The 27,604-nt window shown below is 31.8% G+C and overlaps 1 long non-coding RNA gene across 4 annotated transcripts in view; it reads right to left on the reverse strand.

The window, feature by feature from the left end:
* LOC132753495 (uncharacterized) overlaps nucleotides 1-27,604 on the reverse strand; it is a 51,580-nt gene that overhangs the window by 3,215 nt on the left and 20,761 nt on the right. For 2 of the 4 annotated variants that reach the window (XR_009628966.1, XR_009628965.1), the window contains exons 4-5: nucleotides 18,612-18,695; nucleotides 5,714-6,618 (exon numbers count right to left, since the gene is read on the reverse strand). This is a non-coding gene — a long non-coding RNA (uncharacterized LOC132753495). The remainder of the gene's footprint in view (nucleotides 1-5,713; nucleotides 6,619-18,611; nucleotides 18,696-27,604) is intronic. The other 2 variants (XR_009628968.1, XR_009628967.1) reach the window with 1 other exon arrangement.

The following is a 27,604-nucleotide window of genomic DNA, read 5'->3' on the forward strand; positions in this document are numbered from 1 at the left end:
TATAAAGTCAATGCTCTGGTATCTGAGCAAGATTGGCATTGCCCCACTTTGAATAGCCAAGCTAAAAATCTGCAGGGTTATTACTCACAACATACATAGAAGAAAGGTGCTGGTGTTACTATATAAGCAGATTAGAAAGCAGCTATAAATTCAATCCAGATTCATCAAAATAGGTATTAAAATGTTAAAGGGGCTCTTTTTTAGATGTTAAATGAATTTGCTCAGTTTTGAATCTCAGAAACAGTCAATTCAAAGAGTTTAAAGCTGGCCTGGCTCCATACTTGTAAGAAAGGCTAACCAATGTCAGTTCAAGCAGGTAAAGGATTACCAGGGATTTTTTTGGCTTATTTTATAGCCATTATTGGGTCAAATCCCCAATCGAAAATAGTTTATTATTTTCCCAATCCACAGGAAAATATTCCCAATTGAAAGTTACAAAATAAAAATACTGAATAAAAAGTTCTAAAAACTTTGAAAATAAGGGCTTCTTTAATGTAATAGTCCTTAAATATTTGAAGATGCCATCCTAGACAGTCATTGTTTGCATCCATTTAGGCCAACATTTTTTTATAAAATGTTTTACGGGACCGCCGACCGTATTTTTAGAGAAAATCAAATAAAAATAAAAGTTCATTTAAGAACTTTTATTTTCATTTTGTCCGCCGACCTCTCTTACCCACTTCTGTCAAAATTAAAAGTTACTCGGTACTTAACTGTAGAATCTTCGTAAAGCAAAGGAATTTGCTTAAAACAAATGACAAGTTAATCCCTTTGATGTTTACAAGAATGTTACAAAAGGCGTAACAAAAGGGAAGGGCAATAACTTAACAAGCTTGTAATAAATTAACCCGTGTGAATATCACGCGACACCGGGTCATGAAAAGTCGCGGGGTCATAAAAGTTCGCTTTCAATACAACTATGGCAATTTGAGGAATAAATATTAGAGCATTTTATCACACATGATAGCCTGCAAAGCTGTTAGAAAGCACGACTGGGAAGTAACATACATTGCATAAGTTGATTTGAATCATCTACACTTTCAGAACAGTTGTAAAAAATTAAATGGGCACGGGATCAAAGTCGTTGATCGACTAAGGTGTCAGAATGAAATATTTACTCGATTTACCACGGAACATGAGAAAACTTTGAAACATTAAAATTTAGACTCATGTATAGGTTTTTATAAAAAAAATATAAGGGGAAAATCTGGACTTGCATTTTACTTTGACATATCGAGAAAATTGAGTAATCGAAATTCAACTCGTACGAGTTCTACTTACATTGTAGAATCTAACATTTATTGTTAGTAAATTAATAATAAAAAATCTTTATTATGAATCTTTGAAAACAATTGATTAATTTATAATACCAAAATAATAAATTCCTGAAAGTTCTTTGGTGGACAGATTTTTTTGTTGTTGTCTTGTTGAAATACAAGGCTTGTTTATAATTGAACACAGTCATCTATAACATTTATTAAGTTTATATTATATCATGACAGTAGACTAAAGGCCAGTAGTTATGTGTTTTTTACTAGATCAATATTGAGAAAATTGGCCTTTTTTTCAATGTAAGATTTATGAGCAGAAGTCCTCTTTGACATTTCTGTAAAAAATTGCCTGTAATAAATTCTCTACAGAAAACCCTGATTTTGTAACAATGTATGCCATTTGATTTTCTATTTACTGTCAATGACTTTCATTTTACTAATCATTTTGAACTATGAATAATTTTCAGAAACTGCAAACTTTTTTGCACATACATAACTTACTCTCTTAAAGATAATTTAAAGTTGTTGATTAATTTACCTTGTGAAACTGACATTGTACAATATTATGTTTGTACCTCTGTGAATGGTTAAGGTTTCTGACCTCAAATCACTCTCCCCTGTGTGATGTTGTTGATAAGAATCCTGTCAGGAACTTAATTTGGATTACCATGAGGAAACTATCAGTAAGCTTATAATAGGTTGGTTGTTCTATCACTATAATCAGGTTGCAAGCTTGCTTCAGTATTGTAAAGCTTGAGAGTGGCAATACAACCTTGTTTGGATACTCTTGAAATGAAGAGACTAAACAATGAATATGGAGTTGTGTGGCATGTTTGCCCTAAATGCGAAAAGACAAACTAATACAAATTCTAGATCAGCATTAAATATTTACATAAAACAAAAGCAAAAGTGACTTAAAACATTTTTTAGCTCGACTTTTCTATGAAAAGGGGAGCTATCCTACTCGCCCCGGCGTCGGCGTTGGCGTCGGCGTCGGCGTTGGCGTCACACCTTGGTTAAGTTTTTCGTACCACCCCACTTTATTTCAGAAGTATTACAAGTATGGCTTTGAAACTTACCATACTTGTTCACCATCATAACCTCCATCTACAGACAAGAGTACATAAACTCTGTCAAGGTTTTTGACAGAATTATGGCCCTTTTTTGACTTAGAAAGTGTATTGAGCTTGGTTAAGTTTTTTGTACCACCTCACTTTATTTCAAAAACCATTGGAGGTATTGCTTTGAAACTGACCATACTTGTTTACCATCACGACCTTCATCAACAGACAAGAGGACATAACTCTGTCAAGGTTTTTGACAGAATTATGCCCCTTTTTGACTTAGAAAATACATTGAATATGGGTAAAATCCACTTATTGCCTTAACCCTTTGAGATATTGCTTTGAAACTTTTAATGCTATTTCACATCATTACCCCCATCTGTACGCAAGAGAAGGTAACTCTGTCAAGGATTTGTTTAAAAATTAAGGCCTTTTTATCGACTTACAATCTTGGTTAAGTTTTTAGTACCAGTCCACTTTTTGACTGAACTGTTTGAGATATTAATTGAAAGTTGGAATACTTGTTTACAATCATGATTCCCAAACATGTCCAGGAGAAGGTAATTCTGTCAAAGATTTTATTTGAATTATGGCCCTTAACTGTCAATGTTTTGTATTATAGGCAAGCAGTGTTCAAGGGTATCACACAATTCAGTAAAATAATTCTTCACTAAATATCTTAATGCTCATGGCCATTGTTCACTTTAAAAATACAGAGATTCTTGTATTGCCTTTTACTGCAAAAACTTTTTTTATTGGCAAGCAATAAAAAAGTCGAGCGCGCTGTCTTACGGACAGCTCTTGTTTCCAATTATTTTGTTAAAAATTATGTCAAAAATATTTCAAAACTATTAAATCATTGATTTTATGGATAAAAAATCTGTTTTTGGAGTGTTAGAAAAAAATGTTCGAAAATAAAAAATGTTCACCTCATTTGTCATTTTATTTTTATTTTGTGGTCGACTGATCAAAAAATTGAATTTTATTTTTATTTTTATTTATCCCCCCCGACCCAATTTTTAAAAAAAATGTCCCGTAAAACATTTAATAAAAAAATGTTGGCCTTAATCACTGCAAAATTTCAGTCATGCATTTTTTTCCATTTTTTAACAAAACATCACTGAAATTCCCAATTCCATGGGTATATGGGTCATGTTCCCAAAATCCTGGAAAAAAAACCCTGGTTTAAGCACAATTTAGCAGTTAAGTTTGTTTTTTTCCTATTGGTATTTAAAGCAACCCATCTTCTGACTATCTAAGTAATAATAAAATAACACTATTTATATAAATGGCTGTGATACAAAGAAATTGACCTATGATATTACTGATAAAAAGTCTTGCTAACTTGACACATTATGCAGACAAATATGAGAACTGTCTGGAAGGTTGTCTTCTTTTTAAAAAAGAAATAGAAGAAAAGAAAGGAAAACAGACAATCAATATCCCGCTTTCCATTTCTTAGTAATTTTTCATATTTCAGTGATTTTCTGTACATGATATTGTTATATTAAATAAATTAAAATTAACTTTGGCAATGCTATGCTTTCATATTATTTTTTTTTAAAAAGAAGCTCTTAATTAATACTGACAATCATGGCAGCTTTTAACGAATATCCTATCCTAGCTGGAACTTTGTAATGTACATTTGGTAATATCTTTTAGGAACTTACAATATTGATAAATCTTCAATTGAGCATCATACATAAAAAATCGAGTTACAGGATCTTTAAGTCAAAACTTGTTATGCTTATTTTTGAAACAGTAACTGTCAAAAGTTTATCTGAACTAGAAAATAGTTTAGGCATTTCAATGATTTTTTCACTCAAAGGGCCTATGGAGAGTGGAAAAGTGCAACACAGACGGAATTAATAGGGGAAAGTTTAGAAACAGAAACAACAGACTGACCATTATATATTAAATTTGGATACAACACTATTAATTTATCATTTCAATATCATTTCAAACTTAAAAGAATGATGATCTTGACAAAAAAATCTTCAGAAATAGGGGGAGGGGGGTATAAACAGGAATAGGGTTGAATTTAGGCAAATTTCCCAATTTGGCCCTAAAAATCAGTCCATTTTGAATCCTTGTACACAGGCAATTTTCCAGATGAAAGAAATTGCCAGTACCTGCGCAGAAAACTTAATTTTATAGCTATATCATATTACAAAAAACTTCAAAAAATGCTGAAGTTATCAAAATAATCTTGTACTGTACACATTTTTATGCAGGTGTTTTTATTTTCTACTATTGTTTGCCCAAAAAAATCTCAATTCTTAATGTAAGATGACACTGTTCCAGCACAGATAAAACACTTAAGTGTAAGATAATAAAATCTCAAATTTTACCATATATACATAAACTGACCTAGTAAGCTAGTGAGCTAGTTTAAAAAAAGAAAAGAAAAAAAAGTTATATTTGTCTGTTAAGTTTGGTTTAGCTTATTTTAATAGCAGTCAACACCAATGGTAAGTGTAACCTAATGAGTGTTTCTAGATTCTGTATCACTGTGTTAACCTTTCTCCACAAGTAACTATCAACTTCTCCACAGAAATCAGTTGCAACACCATTGGAGAGGAATGCCATATCAAATATATAGTCACCAATTAAATTGTTACAATCAATTTGTTTCTAAAGTTATTTTGTCCCACTTCCAGGGCTTAAACTCACAAATCCAAAGTTCGAACCTTAAATGCTTTATTACCTAGTACAGCAAGCAAGAAACTTGTTAAGCATAGGGTGGCACTGGAGCATTTAATGGCACATTATTCACAGCCAAAGTCAAAACATAACTAAGTTTATAAATTTCAAGTTTTTACTGTTATAACACAAAATTAATATATGAAGTTGTGTCGACTAGCAATTTTTTTTTATCAAGAAAATGAATGTTTTATTTAACTATTTCTTCTATGTCAATAGACCTATCTATTTATCTTTCCATAAGAGTTGAAACTAGATTGATAACTCATACAGAACTGATTGGGGAAAAAAAGAAAGTTGAACAGAAGATAGAAAGTGCAATTATCACAATTTTAATTACTTATGCTATCGCTTGCTTTTATTCTTACTTTACTTAATGATGATGATTTTGCTTTTCATTTTTCTCTGAAACATCAACATACCAACAACAAATTACTTATATGTATACACCCACAAATCATAAACTTAAAAATATTCTTTCTCATTATGCTATTCAATAATAGCACAAATTTTGGGATTGCTTTCATTAAATCAGCCACAATATGGTTTTCTTGATTTATATCTGCACCTTTATTATACCAAGATCCCCCATAAAATCAAATTTCATCATATTATATTCAATAGACAGAATTGCTATAATAATAAAACATATCATATTTTATGGTGCTGACTTACCATTATACCAATTTGGCTGAAGATGTATACCGCCCCACTCCTCAGGGATTATATCCATGGCTTCCGTGGTAACGCATAATTCTCACATTTATCCTTTTGCTTGAGCAAATACTTCCTAAAATCTACTCTCTAGTATCTACTCAGATGAGTTTTTCTAAAGATAAAAAAATAATCAACAAATTGATTAGCCTCCAGAATTCTGATTCTGATTCATCAATCCACAGAAATTATTTAAAAAAACACTTTTATATAAAACACAAGTGCATATGAAAAGCCTCCCTATTCATATTCTGTGGAAATTTTTCCATCTTATTTTATTTATATACACTCACAATGTAAACTGGTTGTCAAATTCACTTCACTTTTCTATTTAAACCAGTCTCTTGAACTATTACTAGATAATATCCCAATAAATCCTGCAGTATTTCTGCAATTTCACTTTCTGCAATATTTCACTATCTATCTGGCACTATATTGATGAACTCATCCCTTTTTTATGAGCTATTTTTTGGTATATCCATCACAGCTTTCAAATTTTGCACAATTTCACTTTTTTTATCACTTCTTTTTTTAAATTTCAAAGTCACAAATATTTCAACTTCCTCTGAATAAACCCTAACAGGACATATCAGCCAAATCTATCAGCCACAGCAACTTGGTATCATCCCACTTATACTTTCTATTTAATCACATTTTAAAGTTCTCTGATGTATTTCGATGTGTTTTTTTTTTTTTTGTGAATGGAGCCAAATCACAAAATCATACTCTATTATCAATTGATAAAACAGACAAATAGCTGGTGATTGAGATGGTAGGAGGTTAAAGGAGACTTCGACTATTCAGCTACAGGTCTTGGCAAGTTTTTTTTACCCACTCTTGCTATCAATGGAACTCTTGCAGACAGTCTGTAATAGAGAAATGGAAAAAATAACAACATTACCGTATATATTCAGTTAAGCCAAAAAAAGTAAAATAGGCAATAAAAGCTATTATAGTAATTTATAATATAAAACAAGTATATAAGCAACAAAAAAAGGAAAGGCAGTAAAAGCTATTATAGTGCAAAAAAAGCTTCTCCCTGAAAAAAAAATTAATACTGTATATATTCAGTTAAGCAACAAAAAGAATTAACGATGCAGTAAAAGCTATTATAGTACAAAACAACCTACTCCCTTAATAATTACTACAAAAAAATCTTTAAAAAGTAATATAAGTGATAAGGAATAAAGTATTAAAACGCTTACAATAAAACCCTATTATTTTATTCATTTATTTATTTTGTTTGACTAGTAGGTTGGAATGATGTGTTCATTCCTGTTATCACCTCTATTTTAGTATCTAACTAGTCTACAGCTGTTTTTCAAACTGAAACATTGAAGTTCAACCCTTTCTAGATGATAATGGACAATAATTACCACTTATAAATATGAAGATGCATGCTTATAGTGGGAGTATCAGCCCGAAAACTTACATGCCCTAAATACAAAAAATATATTCCTTATACCAAAAAATTATTCCTTTTATGAGTAATGCACAGGTCGATATGAACATTCTGAATAGAGGTCAAACAATGTCATAGTTTGGCATGGTCTATACATTATGATATACAATGTTCATTTTGTAAATCTTCACTTGTAATGTTTAAGGTGCCACTTCTTCTTGAATCCATACACAATGTTTTATCTCCTGCAGAATATCAGACCTGTTAGATTCTGATTCAGCATATTTTTAAAGTACATAAAAAATTTCAGCATGATGGGCCTTTAAATAAACTCATTTATCAGTTTTGGACTCCTGTTATCTTAATAGGGAGAGTAATGTTGTTAATGAGGTCTAAACAAAAATAAACTGCCAAGTACAATATCTATAATGCATCATTTAGCTAATGAGGTAATTTTCAATAGTCTACTTTCATCTCAAATATAGGAGCCTGACTTTTTTTATAAACCTTCTTTCTGCCTGTCTATGTGTCTGCACTGAATTATTGACTGTGCCAGTTTTTTGTTGTTTGCAGAGGAAGATACCATTATGGAGGTATTCCTTTGTGAATTATTTCAGACAAAATGATGTCAGGCTGGTAGGAAGAAACATCAGGCTACCATCATATTGTTGGTATAGATGTCAGGCTGGTAGGAAGAAACATCAGGCTACCATCATATTGTTGGTATAGATGTCAGGCTGGTAGGAAGAAACATCAGGCTACTATCATATTATTGGTATAGATGTCAGGCTGGTAGGAAGAAACATCAGGCTACCATCATATTGTTGGTATAGATGTCAGGCTGGTAGGAAGAAACATCAGGCTACCATCATATTGTTGGTATAGATGTCAGGCTGGTAGGAAGAAACATCAGGCTACCATCATATTGTTGGTATAGCCTCTTCATTTTGAAAGTATTCAATGTTTCATAGCTTCATTCAAACCCAATGTGGTATTTAGGGGCAAAGGATTCTAGGTAAGCAAGTTAATCCTTCACCTGCTGAAGTGGTTATATTAATAGCCTATAACTATAGTCAGGTCATCTCACACAGCCATGCAGTCTGACCAAACTCATAATGGTCAGAAATAGTTCAAACAGAATCCAAGCTAGAATTATGGGTCTTTGTCCATGACATAAAATTGTGTCATTAAAGGCAAGTGTGTGAAGTTTCAGATGTGAATACCTATGACTGTGGAATTTTTATGTAAAAATCTTAAAAACCAGCAAATTCTTTGTTCATCAAGGGGTGCAATTCAGGCAAAATATGTGCTAGAGTTATGGGTCTTTGTCCAGGAACCAAAGACATGTGTGATCTTTCATAAGTAAATACCTGTAATGCATGTTAAAATCTTAAAAACCTGAAAATTCTAATTTCAATAAGGGGTGCATAATTCAGTCAAAATATATGCTAGAGTTATGGGTCTTGAACTTCAGCAAAATGCTATGATTATGATCAAATATTTGTGAATACCTTCAACAATGGTTGTTGGAACTAGCATACAAAACCTCGATCAGGGGCTTTCTTAAATATTCACAAAGCAGTGACACTAATATGTCCATGACCTACATTATTTTAAGGACAGTGTGTGACATGTCAAGAGAATACCTTCAGTGGCTTATAAGAATTGAATTGAAATTTGGATCAAACATTATTCAACTATTCTTTAGGTAGTCAAGCAGACAAAAAAAAAGCCATAAAACATACATAAGAAGACCTACATTTATATCATTTAGGTGTCAACAAACCCAGATCATTTTTATACTTATATAACATTTTCCTCAATATATCAAACACGGAGAACATTCTATCATCTAGTTGAAGTATTTTTGGTATGTTTTTTTATGTATAATTTCCCGCTCATGACTTTCTTGCTTTCATATAATATATATTTAATATGTCACCAGTAACATTGCGTGACTAATGAAATCCTATAAAGTCAGAAAAGATCAGGAACCAAATCTTAGGAATGTCCTGTCATTATGAAAGAAGTCAGAGAACTCTTATACTATCATACACTTAAATGTCTTCACCATACTGGTCAGGAAATTTCAACAGCTAATCAAATATGTGAGGGCAATGACAGCACAGGACCAGTGGTACAAGACTAAATTGCAAGAAAATGAAAATTAAACACTAACTGTATGGCCAATCAATAAAATTATCATTGAAGGCTAATGTATTTTGTCCCATGATATATAATACTAAGTAAAAACATTCAACAACAAACAAGACTTAATTAAAGTCAATATTTCAGTCATGTTTTTCAATCAACAGGTAACTTAAAGCAGCCTTCAGCATTTCTAAATGTTACATATGTTTTTTTTTGATAAATAGTTTCATATAATTGTGATTTTTTAATCAAAAGATTAATTAAGGTGAAAAATGAAATTTACTGACAATAGAATACATAAACAATAAGGAAACCCCTCAATACCCCAAATCTGCCGGTCTGCACTCTATATTTAAATTAGTAGAGCTGCCGATTCATTTTCCTTATCTCCTATTTTTAGAAATGAACATCACTGACATGTTATAAATAGCTTTCTGCTCTCCGGACGCTGTTTTGAAGAAAGCTGAACAAAAATATGATGCACTTTTCCAAGATAAAAATACTAAAATACTTAGTTTGAAACAACACAAAAATGTTTCACCAACTGAAAATAAAAGCTAAAGGCGACTTTAATGCATGATGTAACATCCCAGTCAGCCACACTTTTCCAATGTAAGCACCATGAATTTGAAAGGCAAATGATACAAAATCCATTCTGTAGAAACTTATTTAGACATACTTTGAAACATTTGAATATACAATAATCACAAATGTTGTTGTAATAGTCAATTTACATATAGCTGCTGGGTTTTTTCCTCAATAAAAAACTAAAAAAATATAATTTAATTTCTAAAGATAAGTTGATACTGCCAGGTGGTGTGAATTAAATTGCCACTTTAATAGGACAGTATCTCTTCTTACTTTTGTAATATCTTTCAAATCTTATTTTTTGTTTATTGCAAGCCTATGCCTTTACATTGGATATACAGTGAAATGGAAACCTGTTCATGGACCGCTTCAGTTAATGCATGTAACCAACCTGCCCTTTAGCAAAAAAGCAGAAGTCAATATTTGAATATTTAATACTGTGGTTAAATATGTAGGTCATCATCTTATGATAATTATCTTTAGAAATCGAAGATACCATTAACAGCATAGAAATTTAACATACATATTTTTTTAAATCATACTCAGTGCAATCCAAGAGCTGAAGCTTGGCCTTTTTGAAAGCATATTAAGCAAATGTATTCCCCTATCTAAATGTAAAATAGGGTGCAATAATCTGTATAGTAATTAGTGGTCAAAATTTCATTGAAATAAAAGTTGCCTGTCCATCAGCTCATTCATAGCTTTACAGAGTTTCTTACTTAATAATATAGCATGCAAACTTGTATCTCCATGATTTATTGCTACACAGAAATACAGATCTTATGGGAACACAAAAACATAAATATCAATTAATTTTATTGAGACAGAAAACCTTGACATTTAAAAACACATTTAAAAACAGGGTCTTTTATAATTTTGTCATTGTCATTTCTCACCATATCCTTGCTTCATGATTGACAGATAGACACCAGTAGTTACTCCTAACATTCATATTATACATGAATTTCAAATTAACTCTGATCTTGCTAAATATCTTTAATGAATTTGTCCATCTTTCAATCCGGGACAAAACCATTCATCATTTTAAGAAATTTTAAAAAATATTTACTGAATGAAAAGTGGACAATGCAGACTATGATCAGACAGCACAGAATCTATTGCGATTAGCAGGCTAAGGGCAGTGTCTATTCTAGAAATTCAAAACCTTAATACACCTTGCAATTTAGCCCTACAAAGAAACAGTCAGTTTTATCTATTCATCATACAGAATAGTTAAAGTTTTTCTATTTTTAGCTTTAGCAGCCCCTAAAAAGGGCCAATCAAATTAATTCAAGCAATTTGATAAAAGACTACCTAAGAATGCTACAGAAAAAGTTTGATGATCATCCATCAATTAGTTCAGTACAAGATGTTTAAGTTTTTCTATTTTTAGCTTTAGCAGCCCCTAAAAAGGGCCAATCAAAGTAATTCAAGTAATTTGATAAAAGACTACCTAAGAATGCTACAGAAAAAGTTTGATGATCATCCATCGAGTAGTTCAGTAGAAGGAGATGTTTAAAGGTTTTTTTTTCTATTTCTAGCTTAGTGACCCGTAAAATGAGCCAATCAAATCAATATGAGCAAATTTGACATACGGCTACCAAAGAATGCTACAGACAAAGTTTGATGATCATCCATCAATTAGTTCAGTAGAAGAAGAATCAAGATTTAAGGTTTTCTATTTTCAGCTCTGTTGACCCTAAATTTAAGTTTGACTGTCACAAGAATGCTACAGGCCAAATTTGAAGTAAATCTGTCCAGCAGTTTCAGAGAAGAAGATGAATGTTGATGACGGACACCAGAGCATCCCCCTTTGATACTTATAGCTCACCCTGAACCTTTGCTTCAGGTGAGTTAAAAATCTGTTGGAATAACTGAAACTAATTAAAACACTTTCTGTGCACAAAACAGAAATTTGCAGCAAAAGAAGTTGCAGCACAGAAAGTAACAAATGGCATCACAGAAAATGAGGCTTTTGGATAGTAGCTGAAACAGTCATACATAGCAATAAGTATTGACAAACACTCTGACAACTTTGAGTTGATAGCATGCCAGCAAAGAGCAGGACCTAACAAACACATGGGGCCACTCGATCAAGCAGTGAACAGAGTACTCAAATATGGGCAATGTGGCCCAATTACAAATCCACTTCCATTGTAATAAAATGCTGTATAGAAATAATAGAAAATTATATAACACTTGCTTACTATGTAATCTGGAAATAGATTCTTCTTGGAATTAATCTCAAAGCTCCGCTCATAATTAACCTCTAAACCAAAAACATAAATATGATGTATGGAAGAACAGAACTTCTGATGACTTTCATTGCGTCAGTTATGATTAAAACATAAACATTATTGGTTTTATTGCTTATGTGAAGTGGGAGAATATTGTTTGCTTCAACAGTTTGTCTCTGGTTTTGGGGGATTTCTTTTTTTTGGTATTTGTTTTTTTGGGAAAAGAAAGATGATCTGTAGGCAAAAAATAAGTTTCTCTTTGGTAAACCACCAAGAAATGTTTACATCACAGCTTACTAATTGCATATCATTGTCTGAACAACCCACCAGACATTTTAGAAACAAGTTGCATATGTTGTACATAAGAATGATAATAAGCAAAGTTGTTGATAAATGCTCAGTCTCATGACATGTGAACATTTCTTATTTGAAATCCTCAGTTCATGAAGTTTAAATGGTTTATACTCATCTTGATCTCTTCTATCTGACCTTGGACCAATAATTGTGACCTTGACATTGGTCAATGGGACCTGAATTTTGTGCACAAAACTCTGCCTCACAATGGTGAACATTTATGTCAAAAACCCCTCAATGCATCAAGAAGTTTCAACATGCTTCAACTGTGCATCTCATGGTGATATTCATGCAGACAATCATGCTCAAGAAAAAAACTAGACTCATGACACAAGGCAAGTGAACTAAAATTATACACTAACTCAAGGAAGTTGTATTAAACTAAAACAAACTCTCTATTATTACCCCTTACATTACTCGAAATCCTTTGCTTTTAATTTGGAATTAAACATTGTTAACTTCAGGGATTTGGATATCTAAATCAAGCGGCCAGTCATTTCTATTTGACTCTGATCAGACTGTAATTTGGACATCAAGGCTGACTTTACTGACTGATGATTATTACCTTGAATGTTCTTCAGTATACTTATATATAGGGCAAAACACAGGCATTAGTATTTGACATAAGACATTTGATCAATACATGTCCAAGGTAGGTAGGAGAATTTTACATATTCAAAGGCATAGGTCTTTCATTACTACCGTTTAAGACCCAGCCTAAATATAAAAGGGAGGTATTTATTATGACTAGTGGGTGGTTTCCCTTGAATTTTAAACCTGTATTCAGCTCATTGATATTTCTAAAAATATTTTTAATATATAACCATATTGTAAGTGATAAAAAAACTGGAAAATTTATAAAAGAAAGAAATTTTTCAGTTCACAAACAGAATTTGGAGAATGACTTCCCTTTGTAAATAATTGCTAGCAATAAGCCGATACTGTCACAAAACCATTTGTGGCATTAAATGTCAAATTTGCTAGTTCTTTTTACAATAGATACAGAAAAGTTTGTTGTTGAAATGACGTCAAAGGCAGTTGTTATTTTCATAATATTTTACGTGATATTCTTTCAAGGAGTAATTCTGTTGTTTATTATGTGCTGTGCTTTTCAAATCTGAGAAGGCTTGTTTCCTGTATTCAAAATCTGGCATACTGCATGGAAAAAAAATACACATATTTCATCAAACCACAAACTCAATCTGCATAAATGTAAGACAACAGGGGGCGCCACTTGAAACCTCCCATTACACATCATAATTATCATTAAACGCTATTAAAAAATACCAAAACAGAACCTTGTCTTATCAAGGTAAGTATTTTCATCACTCATGTAAAATTGCCGGTATTTTAACAATTCACCACCCCCATATGTTATTTTGGCAAATTTTGTATTTATATCAGGATCATCCATCAAGAAAACAGATCTTAATGTTGTTACTTGATGAGCCAGAAACTACAAGCTGCATTTTCTGGGCATGTTTGTGGCATACAAGCTAATATTGTTATTCCACCTGTTTTGTTGTAAAACTCTAACAGCTATTTCCAAGAATAATATAACACCATTAAAACATACGTCATTTCTGACACCAATTAAAACAGGTGACACAGAAAATCAGTTAATTTTTTACAATAATTCATAAGGTTATTGTGTATTTCTAACTAACAATTGGAATAATTTTTGTTTCCTTGTTGCAGGTGGTACTTATTACCACTGATACTGTCAAAAATGTTTGTTGGAGTTTGTTGATTTACTTCAGGCATGGTAGTCACGTGAGTAACGTCAGACCTTTTGCAGGCTAGTATGAATGTCTCCTCACAAAATAGCACTCATTGTCTCTGACGGGATTCAAACCCACACCATTGGGGGTAAAGCGGTCAAAGTCAGTGATCTTCATCCCCCTGTTAAGGAGACCCCTAACTAAAACTATCACTTGAGTTGAGCTTTAAACTTACACTTTGCATGCTAACACACATCATGCTAACACTCTGCATGATAAAAAACAACTTATACTTCTTACATCACAGGTACATGTGGCATGCATACCTGTAACATGTAGAATTAAGAATAATCTACTGAAGGACAGTCACTATATCAGTGAAGTATTTCAAAAGCAGGGAAAAAAAGGGTTGACTATGGAATCACAGATTTGTTTCATTTCACATCTATTTCCAAATCAACTGATTACGTAATTTTTATATAGCAAATCTGAGACTGCTCTTTAAATCATCTACATACACATAATTGTTAGGCATTGGCTTATAAGCAATTTTGATAACAGGAAAAAAATTTACAAATTGAAAATCAATGTAGTTCAATTATAGTACCTTCAGTCTTCAGTAAAATCATAAACAGTATCACCTTTTACAATGTATAAAAAAGTTCTATAGTGTTAAGCCGTGTCTACACCTATTCAAGTTTCTTACATGTCACATTTAGATAAGCTAAATAAATGGTCCTTTCAACATTTTTTCAGGCACAATTTTTACTGAAATGCCTCATTAAGATAGCCCAGGATTTATACCTTTGTCTTTGCAAGACTATCATGTTTCTGTAAAATATGTGAAAAAAGCGGGGGAAAATGATGCAATTAGCTAAAACAGAATGGAGTAAATGAAATGCGTTCATTTTGTTTTTAAATTGAAAAAATGTGACAAAAATTTATTTTGATGCAAATTCTTTATTTGATGAAAGTTATTCACTAAATGAACAAGATCATTTTAAATCCATTTTGACTCTACTTGAAAAAGAGCTCTTTTTTATTTTTTTACAATGTATTTATTTATTTTTTATTTTTTTGCTCTTCTGTGTATCAGCGTATTGATTTGTTCCTTTGACCAAGACATTGTAATCATTTACTGAAATTCAAAGGGCATGTACACTGAATCAACAACAAAAAGTCAGAAAATAATAAAAATAACAGCACTATCAAACCTTCGGGCACATGTTTTGTGTCAAACCGGTGTTATCAGTGTCTTGACAGCCAAAAACTTGTAGAAAAATAGAACGTGTTCTAACTTTCTTGCAAGGAATTATCTTCTTGGATGTCACATAATTTCTCTTTAAAACTCATTCAAGTAGGGTGTCTACACTATCCAATGCAAGAGAATATGATACTTGCATTCAAGACTTGGATAGGTGTAGACGGGCACTTACAAGATAAAATAGAAGGTGGAGGTACTCCTTTTTTTCACAGAAACTTATAATCATAAGTCTATACAGAATCAGACAAAAACTCTGTCCAATGAGACACCTTTAACATTCTAAGTTTTCTCTCTGAAGAGACAATCTAACATTGTTATGAGGAAACTTCAGTAATATTTCCTTTCTTGATCAATCATTTCTCTCCCTAATAAGAATAAAATACCAAATAAGAAATAATCCCACCTGATTCATACATGGATTTATTATAAAGGTGGTACACTTGAGTCTAGAAATCTGGTTTATTTGTAATTAAACTTTCAAACTGACCAATGAGAAAGCTTCTTTCTTAAAATTAGCTCTTTAAACATAACTATGTTATTCTTTCAACTAACTTTGTTGTTTTACTGATTTGAACTAAAAAAGATGCCAAGATTAGCCAATACTGTCGTATCTGTCAATTAATACAACTGGAAAATATCTCCAGAATTCACTCCTCACAGTAAAATAATTGATACTTTAATTCTGTATTTCATTTAAACTTTACTTACTTCAGACAAATGGTTTTCATAAAGGACCCATACTTTTTAAGCATTGAAAATCTGTCAATTTAACTTCCACTTATTCTCATACTAAGATAAAAATTTTCTGTCCAAAGTCATGAAACTTATTTACAAGTAAAAATTCAAAAACACTGATTTACTGGACGCAGATTCCTGTATCAATTAATATACCGCAAAAAAGTACATTTTGATGTACAATTCTTTACCTTGTGCATCCAAGGGGATGCATAAAAACATTATATTGTTTTATTAGATTTTCATTAAAATCATAATAAATAAACCTTGCAATACAATGTTAATTTGCTATATTTAAGATATGTTCAGTAAATAACGGAGTATAGTAATGAAATACATTGCTTAAATAAGTGGTTGGACCCCTTAAATTAGTGACCTGATCCCTTTTATTACAGAGCCTGCACAAAATGGACCCCTGAAATTTGAAAATGATGTTAATCACTGCTTTAATCATTTTAAGGTCAACTAAGGGTAAATACTATGAGATAAATGCAACTGACCAATATTTATTCACAGATATCCTCCATTCACAGCTGGTTTATATCACATGATAAAGCCCTGATTAATTTCAGTAAATTAATTCTTCACATAAAGATAATCACAGCTTGAGAAAGATTAGTGACCATAACATGGGCAAGAAAATCAAGATATCTGTGAAAAAATATACATTCTGTAAAAAGTATATTCATAAACTACCAAAGGAGGAAAGCTGTTAACCCATAAAAATAAGCTAATAAATATCCCCTTAAGTGGACTTGCCCATCTTTTAATCTAGACTAAACCATTCCTCATGTTTAGTGAAAATTTCCAAATATATATGGACGAAATACAGAACAGTGCAGACCATGATCAGTTGGCGCGGTTTGTTCTACACTGGTTGCCATGGGTAGAATATGTTGCCGCCAGCACGCTTAGGGTAAAACATTGTGTCCAGAATATGAACCATAAATTATTATAGTGACAAATGTTGTTTTTTTTCTTCGCAATAAAACCTTAATAAAAATGCTTTTAAACTGAGATAATCTACATTTTGTCTCTGTGAAAAAACAAAGATGATAAAGCTTTTTTCAAAGGCTGCAGTCCTTGTGCTTTTAATTATTTATTGCAGTCAACTTAGTGCAACATCAGCGAGTAGACAAACTAATGCATTTTATGTCAGGAATCATCCTGAAAAAGCAACACTCAAATAAATTGGCAAAAAAAAAAGAAACAACAGAGACACCCTATCTTGTATCCCATAAGTCATTATTTGTGACAAACAACAGACATACTCTTTAACTGACAATTGGCATTCCCTCATACATGCACAAACAGTCAATGTATAAAGTATATATATATATATCCATTGAAATTCTCTTGATTTCTCTAGGGTGAGTACTTCAGACAATATTCCAATTCAAGACAATTATGTCCCTTTGTTTGTTTATAATCATGTCAATATAATCAAAAAGGCAAAACTAATTGTTGCACTTTAAATGATAGAAATACCCCTGAATATATCCAGCATAGCTCATAAAATATTTATAAAATATTAACTGTTTTACAACCTCTGATGCCCTTCTGAGAATTATTTAAAGGGATTCCGCTGAGGCCTCTTGACAAGGTGGACTGGAAATATTTTTTCCAGATAAATATTGCATTTGATGTAAGTCTAGACCAATAATTTGTGTGCAAAATTTAAGATCATTCGCTCATTCTGTTTTTCCAAAATATTTATTCTAAATATGATTGTTTGTTGTTGGTTTGGTTTAAGGTCATATGGCACCGGAGCAGGAAAGATGATTTTGGTTAACCTTGGGTGTTACAAATTTCAAAGCAACACCGAGGGTCAAAACCACCCCACCTGCTGGAGCTTAGAGAGACATAGACTCTCTTATTCAAACACATTCTTATGATCAAGCAGGGATAGTGAATGTTGCAAAGTTTCAATATGTGGACCCTTAAAAACTTCAGTGGACTCCCAAAATCTCAAACATGGGGGTATTATGGACCCTTGTCTGAAATTCCTAGGAAAAACCCTGAATAAAACGGTTGCAATTAGTTTGTAATTTTAATATTTCTAACAATATTTCTATCAACTGATATGCAAGCCAAAAGGAGCTATCATTGTGGATTTAATTATGATAAGTAATTTATTTGAAAGCAGTAAATATTTTCTGATTCAACTGATAGACAACTTCTTTGTTTCAATTTGTTATATTGATATCAAGCACGTAAAATATCAAGTACCTAATTCGTAATTATTTCTCATGAAAACTTTGAATAAAAGCCTTGTAATACACTTAATAGTCTGCCTTTGGGGAATAGAAAAAAGCAGTATAAACATTCTTTAAGCTTATTTTCTTAAAATACCATACAGAAATAGAAGAATTATATCAAAAAGAAAAGTTTGAAAATAGAAATTTACCTGCAGCCAAAATTATCCGCTCAAAATAAATAACTTATTTTGAATATTTTTTTTTTTCTGTTTCAGCAGAATAATCTTCCATACCTGTAAAAGTAATCACTATTACAGACTTTAATTATAGGAGAAAAAGCAGAAAAGAAAAAAACATGTAAAGGTACAATATTATTCTCCAGAAATTAATTAACTTTGACTTTCTCCTTCAGGTGAATAGCAGGAATCGTTTCAATAAACTTGTGTGTAATTATTTTATACTCATCTTTATCTGCCATATCTGAGTGATAGTCATAATATTCTGACTTCATGGAAATAGTAATAAAAAAGTACAAAACTTTTTTTGATGCTGAAAAAAAACCATATGGTTAGCTCAACTTATAGAGCACTGGACTGTGAATCGGAAGACCCAGGTTTGAATACTGAATAATACAGATCACTTTCATTGTGATTAATCATGAATTCTTTTCTTCAGTCATTCACACTGTATCTTGACAGCCTGAGGGCGCCATCTTCTATATAATAAAAAGCCCAAAAGCGCACAATTTGTTGGGCTTAGTAACCCAGGAAAGATGCTGCGGCCAAACTGTGCTCTGTTGAATTCATAATGGCTTACTGCCGTGAGACTAAAAGTAATCTGCAAAAACAACCACACTGTAAAGGTCATACAGAGACTTTCCACCTTTACTGGTGGAGTCACTAGTGGTCACCAATGTAGAACTACAGACCTTAATTAGCTAACAAGAGAATTCTAAGTCTCTTACAGGATTTGAACTCATAGCAGTGAGGGGCAAGTTATTTAAACTGGGTAGCCCTAACAAACTTGGCCCACTGAGACCCCAAAAGAAAATTAACTCCCATACAATGATATCTTACACTCTGCACTCTTAAGAATCTGTTAGTTGTTTCTTCTGGAACAGAGAAATCACTCTGTTAGAATTATAAATAAAATCCACATAACATTTAATAAGCAACTTGCAAAATAAAGCTCACATCTTCATTAGTTCCTTTATCATTTACATCATATATTTTCACTAAGTGACTGACACTGGGAAAATCATTAAAAACAGTGAAAGATACAATAATTATCTCATTGACAAATTATAACATGTCACTGATTAAGTTTGTCAGTTTAAAGTATATTATTTCTTAGCTCACTGTGATTAAATTGACTTTTCTTATTCCTGTAGATAATGGTATTAATTTTATTTTCTAATACATTCATATTACACACTTTACAAAATGATAATAATCTGTTGAATTCCTCAAATGACATTTTGCTCATGTACAATTGTTTATCACACTATTAAAGAATGAAAGAAATAGTTCAGCATCTGTTAGTGATGTCTGTCATCATTCAAGTTGACAAGCTGGGAAACATTATTGTTGGCAAGTATAACATTCCAACACTTGATGATATATTTCAAATGACATTAAAAACTGCATAAAATTGCATAATACCCCGGAATTTGTAGAGGTGCATTGAGTGCAGTCATCGCTACAAGTTCATGATATATTGTAGAGTGATGAAATATTTTCAAGTCAGTTTGACTATTAAATTCTACATTGTCAGAGCTTGATGCAAAACTAATGTAACTCATACATGACATAAAGAAAAAGAAAAAAACGGGTTTTAAAACCAAACCCACGGGTTTTTCAAAAATGTGAAGTTTTTTTTTGGGTTTCCAAAATAAAAAGTTTAACTTAATTTTTAAATATTGTGAATAAAATTTAAATCCGTTTTTCGATTTTTGAAAAAAACCTTTATAACAACTTTTAAAAAGGGCCCAGTAATGACTGAAATGGAAAAAATTTCCCAACCCTAAATCTTCCCGAGGGGATATCCAGTTTTTGGGTTTTTAATTTTCTTTTACTGCAAAGCATAATATTATAAAATCACAGGGAATTTAAAATAATTTTTTAAATGAAGCAAAAATTTTGAAAAAGAAAGTATTTTTTGATATTTTTTTTTTTTAAAAAACTTTTTGACATGTTTAAACTGGGGGTTTTAACCCAATTTAAAAACCCATCTGTAAAAAATTTTTGTGTGTACTTTTGACCATATTTTAAAAGGGGCCCTTTTTAATGAAATTTAAATGAAATTTAAATTGTTGGTCAAAAAATCCTTAAATTTAAATTAAATGACTTTTTTTACATTCAAATAATCAAAATTTTTGAGCCAAAAACCCCCCCATTGCAAATTTTAAAAAACTCTAAAATGCTGATTGGGGCCCAGGTAAAAAATTAATTTTAATTTGGAAAATAAGATGATTTTTTACTTTTTTGGGCCCCTTAAAAAAAGGGGTTTGGGGGAAAGGGTTTTTTAATCCCAGATAAGCAATAAAGTTTTGGTACAGAAATTTTCCCTATGTCATCCCTTTTAAAGGGTGGCCATGAAAGTAAAATTTTTAAACATCAATAACATTTGAAAATCCCGGGGGTGGGTTTAAACATTTTTTGTACAAGATTTTATTATTCAATTTTCCGACTACTTGCTTTGTGTCACATAGCCGAAGTGGCTGCCGCTGGTAACATTAGATTCATTGTACCTTTCTTTACAAAAATATCAGAAAAAATGTTCATTGTTCAATTAAAAAAAATTTATTCTCACATTTTTCTTACAACTAAAAACTCCTAGAATTGCCGGATCCCAGCAACCAAAAAAAGGTTTGCCATTTAACCTTCAGCCTGCTAGTGACAACTGAATCTACCCATGTGATCAGTGCAGAGCAAGACCATTCAGCACATCTGACATTCTGTGCTTTGTTCTGTTCAATACTTAGCCAAAACTAATTATTTTGAAATTTCTCTAAATATTATGAGCCCCCGCCACTCCCCCCAAAAAAATGGTTATTACCATGTTGAAAGACGGACAAGTGGCAAGGTTTTAATCTTCCACTCTGAATCTTCTAATCTTATGTTTGTCAAGTCTCTGAAAGTAAACTACTTTGTAATAAGAGTAGAATAAAGGATAGAATTCCACACTGGATTTCCTTTTTTACATATTCTTTTAGATTGTAAATTTGATAGTTACAGAAATCAATGTGTATTTTATGCTACAATAACTACAAAAAGTGAAATTGAGTAAACAAGAATAAGTAATTGCTTGGAAATTGCCCATTTCAAAATCTATGCACTAAATCAATAACTTACATTTCCCATTTTAATTTCATGTGCTTATTTGCTCATTTGCTTTTGCAATGCCAATTTAAAGCTGTTATAACAATAAATCTACAGCAATTATTAATTCCCCCACCTAAAACTCTGTGCAGAAGTTTTACAAAAATTTGTTAGACTTTTTCAAAATACTGGAAAATTTCAAAGAAAGCTTTTTCTGACAAAAAAATGGCTTTTTCTAATTTTCTAATATTAAAATTAAAAACGTAAGCAAGAACACTAAAATTAAACTGCTAGAGATAAGTATTATGCCTGTGCCACCTTTAAAATTTAAAACCTTTGGGTTTATTCATATTTACGCAACCCCAAAATTTTTTGATTTTTAAAATTTCTTACACAAGGGACAAGATGGTCGAAGGGTTAAACCCTTTTGGATATAATCTAAAATTGTGGCCGCATGGGTTAAAAACCCTTAAAGGGTCAACCCGGTTTTTTTCCATATGCAAAAAAATTTTAAAACATTATTGTTTTAGTAGGGTTTTTGGTGAAAGGAGCTGTTTTCAAAGTTTCCAATTAGCTTTTAGCTTCCAACACTAAAAAAAATTTGTATAAACTAACTAAGTGTATACAATAGATACTTAAAATTCAGCAATAGATGAAACAGACAAATAATGACTATGAAAATTGTGCAAGGACTACTTTTTTCAGATGAAGTAATACAAAAAAGAAGGTTAATGAAAACAAACATCTCAGACTGGGTTTGTACTATGTAACCACAAAAACCTCAAAACCACATCCAAATACCGGAATCAATGAGCAATTTAATTGAGCTACAAACCACAAACTGGTGTGTCCACTTTGAAATATACAGATTTTTCTATCACTTCCTCCTCTGGCACACTGAAAATCAACTGAATTCTCAATCAAACAAATCAAAATACTCACAGATGGTACAAAAGATATTATAGCAGTTAAGAAGTAAAAAGTTGATATGAAAGCCCGGTAAAAGGTTTTTATTACTATTTTATAGCTGAGGAAATTATTCAATTTAAACAATTTTTATGAGATATATCAACTTGTCAGTATCTCTATTCATAAATCAGGTCAATCTGTTTATAAGGCTGTTTTTTATGTGAAATCATATTGCAATTTCCTGTACTAGTATAATATAGTATCATAGAATCTGGCAGGCAGGTCCATCAGCTCAATAGGTAGAGCGTTTGACTGTCGATCGGGGCAACCCTGGTTTGATTCCCGGACAGTGTAGGTCATTTCATGAAATCTTTTCTAGTTATTTAAACTGTACCTTTGCCCAAGCATGTACAGAGGTGAAAGTGAAGACAACTAGTACTGGTAAAATGCTCGACAGCCTGCCGTGATCCGGAGTGAAAACTACCAATTCCACCACAAGGCAGGTCTGGAAAGCCAGTAACAGCAGCAGTTATGACTATGATACCAGTATTTAGATCTAAAGGCCTCAACAGACAGTAGGATTTTGAAGTACAACACCAATTAAAACTAAGATGTACAGACAAATCTTAATGTGTGAAGGCTACTATTTCTTGATTTCGGAAACCCTATGTCTAGATGTAAGGGATAGGACATGTTCTATTTTGAAAATCTTGTCCTACCGATTTTTACAGACCTCCCACAATGACAAGTAACAGATAACCAAATTATCTCTTGATAATGGGTGTAATGAATGAAATTCCAGAACAATTAGGGCTAAAAGGTAAACATAGTAGTAAGATGGGGTAAAAATGATGTTGAAAAACTCTTCAGGAGACCCAAAGTTGTGTTATGTTCGAATCCCAAATTATTCCGAAAATGATTATATCACGGTATCACGGTATTGAATTGTTCTCTAAGTAGGGGAGGGGAGGTAGTTTGTAGGCGACCAGATAGCTTAGTCAGCAGAGCCGCAGTACGGTATTCCGAGGGTCCCAGGTTTGAGTCTCGGTCAGGCTTCACATTAAAAATATATATGTATATATATTTTTTTTAAATGGAGGTGTTTCAATCATTACTCATGGCGAAAAAAGTATTTAGTGAGTAAAGTATGTAAAGGATCAATGTAAAGGGATCCTTTTTAGGGGAAACCTCAGATGATTCTTACAGTGTAGAATTACCGTCTGAATGCAAGTGTTGTATAGCTTTGAAAATTGTACATCTTATCTCTAATTAGTGCTGTACAACTAAATCCTACCGTCTGTTGAGGCCTTAAGTGGACCTGTACATTTGGCTGCATTTTTTTAACCTTTTACTACTATAGATCTTAAATGGACTTCTGAATAAAACCATTCATCATTTTTAGAATAAGAACTGACTGAATTCAGTGAATAGTGAAAAGTTCACACCAGGATTAGACGGCATGGATGTGCTGAATGATCTTGGTCTGCACTAGCTGCATGGGCTGAATCTTTTGCTTTTAGCGGGCTAAGGGTAAATATCAATTTGATATGACAATATTTCAAAATGCATTCAAAGCTAAATAATATCATGTAACACACAGTAAAAGTTCATCCATAATCATAAAATTACATATCATCACCTTAGTACAGTAATAGGTTAAGTCATTCTAAATTCAATAGGAGTTAATCAGTTATAGCTAAAAGGTGACAATATGTCAAATCAATAACAAAGTCTTCTTTAAATTTCTTCTGATTCAGTATCAGCAAGCATTTAATAGGGAGACCAACCCATACTAAAGAAAAATTTTGCACTTCCTTGCAGGTGCAAATGTGACAGCTGATCTTGGCCAGCAATGGTGGCATGGGTTTATAGAATCTGCTGCCAGCAGCAGACTGTGTTGCTGGGTCATGTGAGGGTTGAGTTCATTGACAACAGCCCTTCCTTGATGATCTTGTTTTACATATTTTAATTAAGGTAAATTGAAATTAGCAGAACTATAAGTACTTTAATTTAAGAATTATTTAACAATATACACATTATGACCTTTTAATGGTGAACTTTCCTTCCTTTATATTACAATCTAACTTTTAACATATTCAAAAACATATACAAATAAATATATTTGTTAGCTCATTCAATCTTTAAATAAAAAATGTGTTTCTTTTATAAATACAAATGTTTGTTCCTTGACATATTGTTGTAAACCTGACCTTTCTCGGGATACTTGGAGGGCTGTAAATATTCATACATTTGTAAAGAACTTATCTTCAAGATTAAACTGAGAAAAGCAAACACTCCAAACAAATATTGACATATTTCGACTAAATGTGTTTGTCAATGAATTGTCAGTGTGAGATAAGAAAACATGGAGTATATGGATCATAAAATATGCTATTTCATCATATATTACAATTAAACACCCAAAGTTTTGAATGTAATTTCTTGTAATTGACATGTTTGTATAATTAGGGGTTTTGCAGTAGCGCCAGTTTTTAACATGATTTTGGTCATATATGCAAGTGGTATGTACTACACATACTTTGGCAATGCACTTGTATACATGCATGTATGTAATTAGTATTCTTGAATTCTTATGTGCATATGCATTTTTAGGGTTTGCTCACTGTTAGTAAGACTTCTATAGGCACTATAGGATAATACACTAAAATAACTTCAAGTCCTTTTTTATCTGATTTCAGGTATCAGCCAGTGGAGATCTTTCTGGTCATCTCTTTTTTCTTCTCTTTGTTTTCAACAAACAATAAAAAGAATTGAGGACATATTATAATAATATTGATGTAGATAATCCTTTTTGAGACAAACTTAGTTGGTACTTATGACACCTGGGCACAACCACTGACTTTCTACAAGCCAGCTTCCTCCAGAAAAAGTAATTTATGTCCCTGGTTTGCACTGAACCATCAGCAGTGAAGGGCAAGTGACCTTTACCAAAGTGGCTACAGTCATGTAGTTTTAGTATCATAGTAAAATAGTTGAACTCTTTCATTTAAGAAAATGATAGATTGCAAACTCATCAAAACAACTGAGGCGAGTATTGTAAATTGTTTCAGTTAATTTGTATGCAACTAAAAAACATTAATTTTGTTTTCCAGAAATAGCTTAGGTGGAGTAGACAAAAGTTTATGTATTTTAAGACAAATAACACAAATATATAAAGATAGCATAAACATTTAAATCTCAGTTGGTGATTGAATGGTCTGTTTTTGTTCTAGCTTTTTTATTAAATGAGAATTTTTGAAAATGATCAAATGATACAGTTTATACTAAAGAAAATTAGCCCCAGTATTTAAATCAATATACAACACTACTAAGTAAGACTCTTCAAGCATTAATTTTGTGTATTTCCTTTCTTCATAATACAGCAGACCTTTATGCTGATGAGTCTTCATATCTTGCACTGTGATGTTTGTAAGTTTGTTGTTTTTTTATACCACCCTGATGCAGCATTTTTCCTTTTTCTGCGGACAGAAATGCTTGCAGGTGCTATAAATTTTACCTACAAAGTTGCAATGTGCATGAAAAAAAAATCAGATGAAAAAAAAATGTTGAAAAACATGTTTCAACAACATTAACCTTTTTACCTGGTGCATACCTAATGCCAACATGCCGTTAAATTGCAGCAACATGCTAGACATTTTCAAGGAAAACATGCATGTTTGCATGCACTGAACCCAATTATATAGATAAATAGCATAACTTAGGATTACAGGTTTTTATTATTAAATCTACCTTTTGCATTATTATGTGAAAATGGTATCTTATGAAACTAATAATGAAGGTACACTGAATAAATAAATGTTAATATATTGCCTGTCATAGTTTATATGTCTTCATGAATTAGGAATCTATGTACACAGGCTCCACTAAGCCAAGCCTATTACATTCAATTTAGCCGCTTTGGGCGTTCTTTAAGAATTCAGTTGTTTTTTCTATACTTTATATACAGTTACACAAAATAAATTAAAGTGAGTCCCGACAACAAGGTTATCATGATGTTTAGAGAAAACAATAGTTTGGGGATCATTAATTTCTCTGTACAGTGACACCTGTCTGAAAAGATTTGTGAAATTGAAATGTAAAATAAAATACTGAACTTACGGTACGGGTATTCAAGATGGACCATATCAAAAATGGTTTTTAACAGAAGTTACACTGATTTTTGTACAATTAAACTTTGTATGAAGTTTTGATGATGTATAAATATATCACTGCCACAGCTAGTATTGTAACTTTGTGTTTCACTATAAAGCTGTCCAGGAATTCCATGGTATAACATTATAAAGAAATACCCTTGACTGTCATCAAAAAGATGAATAAAACCAGAAGGAAAATGTGAACTTGACAAACACTGATTGCTCAAATGTAACCAATACTGTCACTATTTTCTTATTAACAAAGGTTTGACTGTATGTTTGAATACAAGGAAAATAAGTTATGCATAACAATGTGCATTAACATTTCATTTCTTAATAAAATTCATGACAAAAAGTTTGAATGAAAGGGAAGAATAAGAGTTAAAGGTCATATAAAATAAGATAAAAATAATATTTGATTTAAATGACAATAACAAAAACAAACAAAAACACTCTCAAGATAGCATTTTTTGGTGAAATCCACCCTAAATGATTAAATGTACATCAGTTTACAGACATCAGCAAATGATGCAAAGCCTTTCAATGCAGATATTGTTTTCAAGAAATTAATATTCACCCACTCTCAAATAACCCAACAAACTTTAAATCATTGTGGAGTATTTAAAAAAAGCACAATTTTAAAGAGAAATCAAATAATATAAAAAAAAATCCCCTACCTCTGATAAATCTTTCATGCATCAAATAAATCCACAAGTTCACTGACATGCATTAATACTAACATATCTATAATATATTCATATACCAGTATGAAAAACACATCTTTCAACATAAAATTTCCCCATGTTTATATACTTCACA

This window comes from Ruditapes philippinarum, unplaced genomic scaffold (assembly GCF_026571515.1).
Source record: "Ruditapes philippinarum isolate M1 unplaced genomic scaffold, ASM2657151v2 ctg3015_1_1_1_1, whole genome shotgun sequence".
In the NCBI taxonomy this organism is placed as follows: Eukaryota; Metazoa; Mollusca; class Bivalvia; order Venerida; family Veneridae; genus Ruditapes; species Ruditapes philippinarum.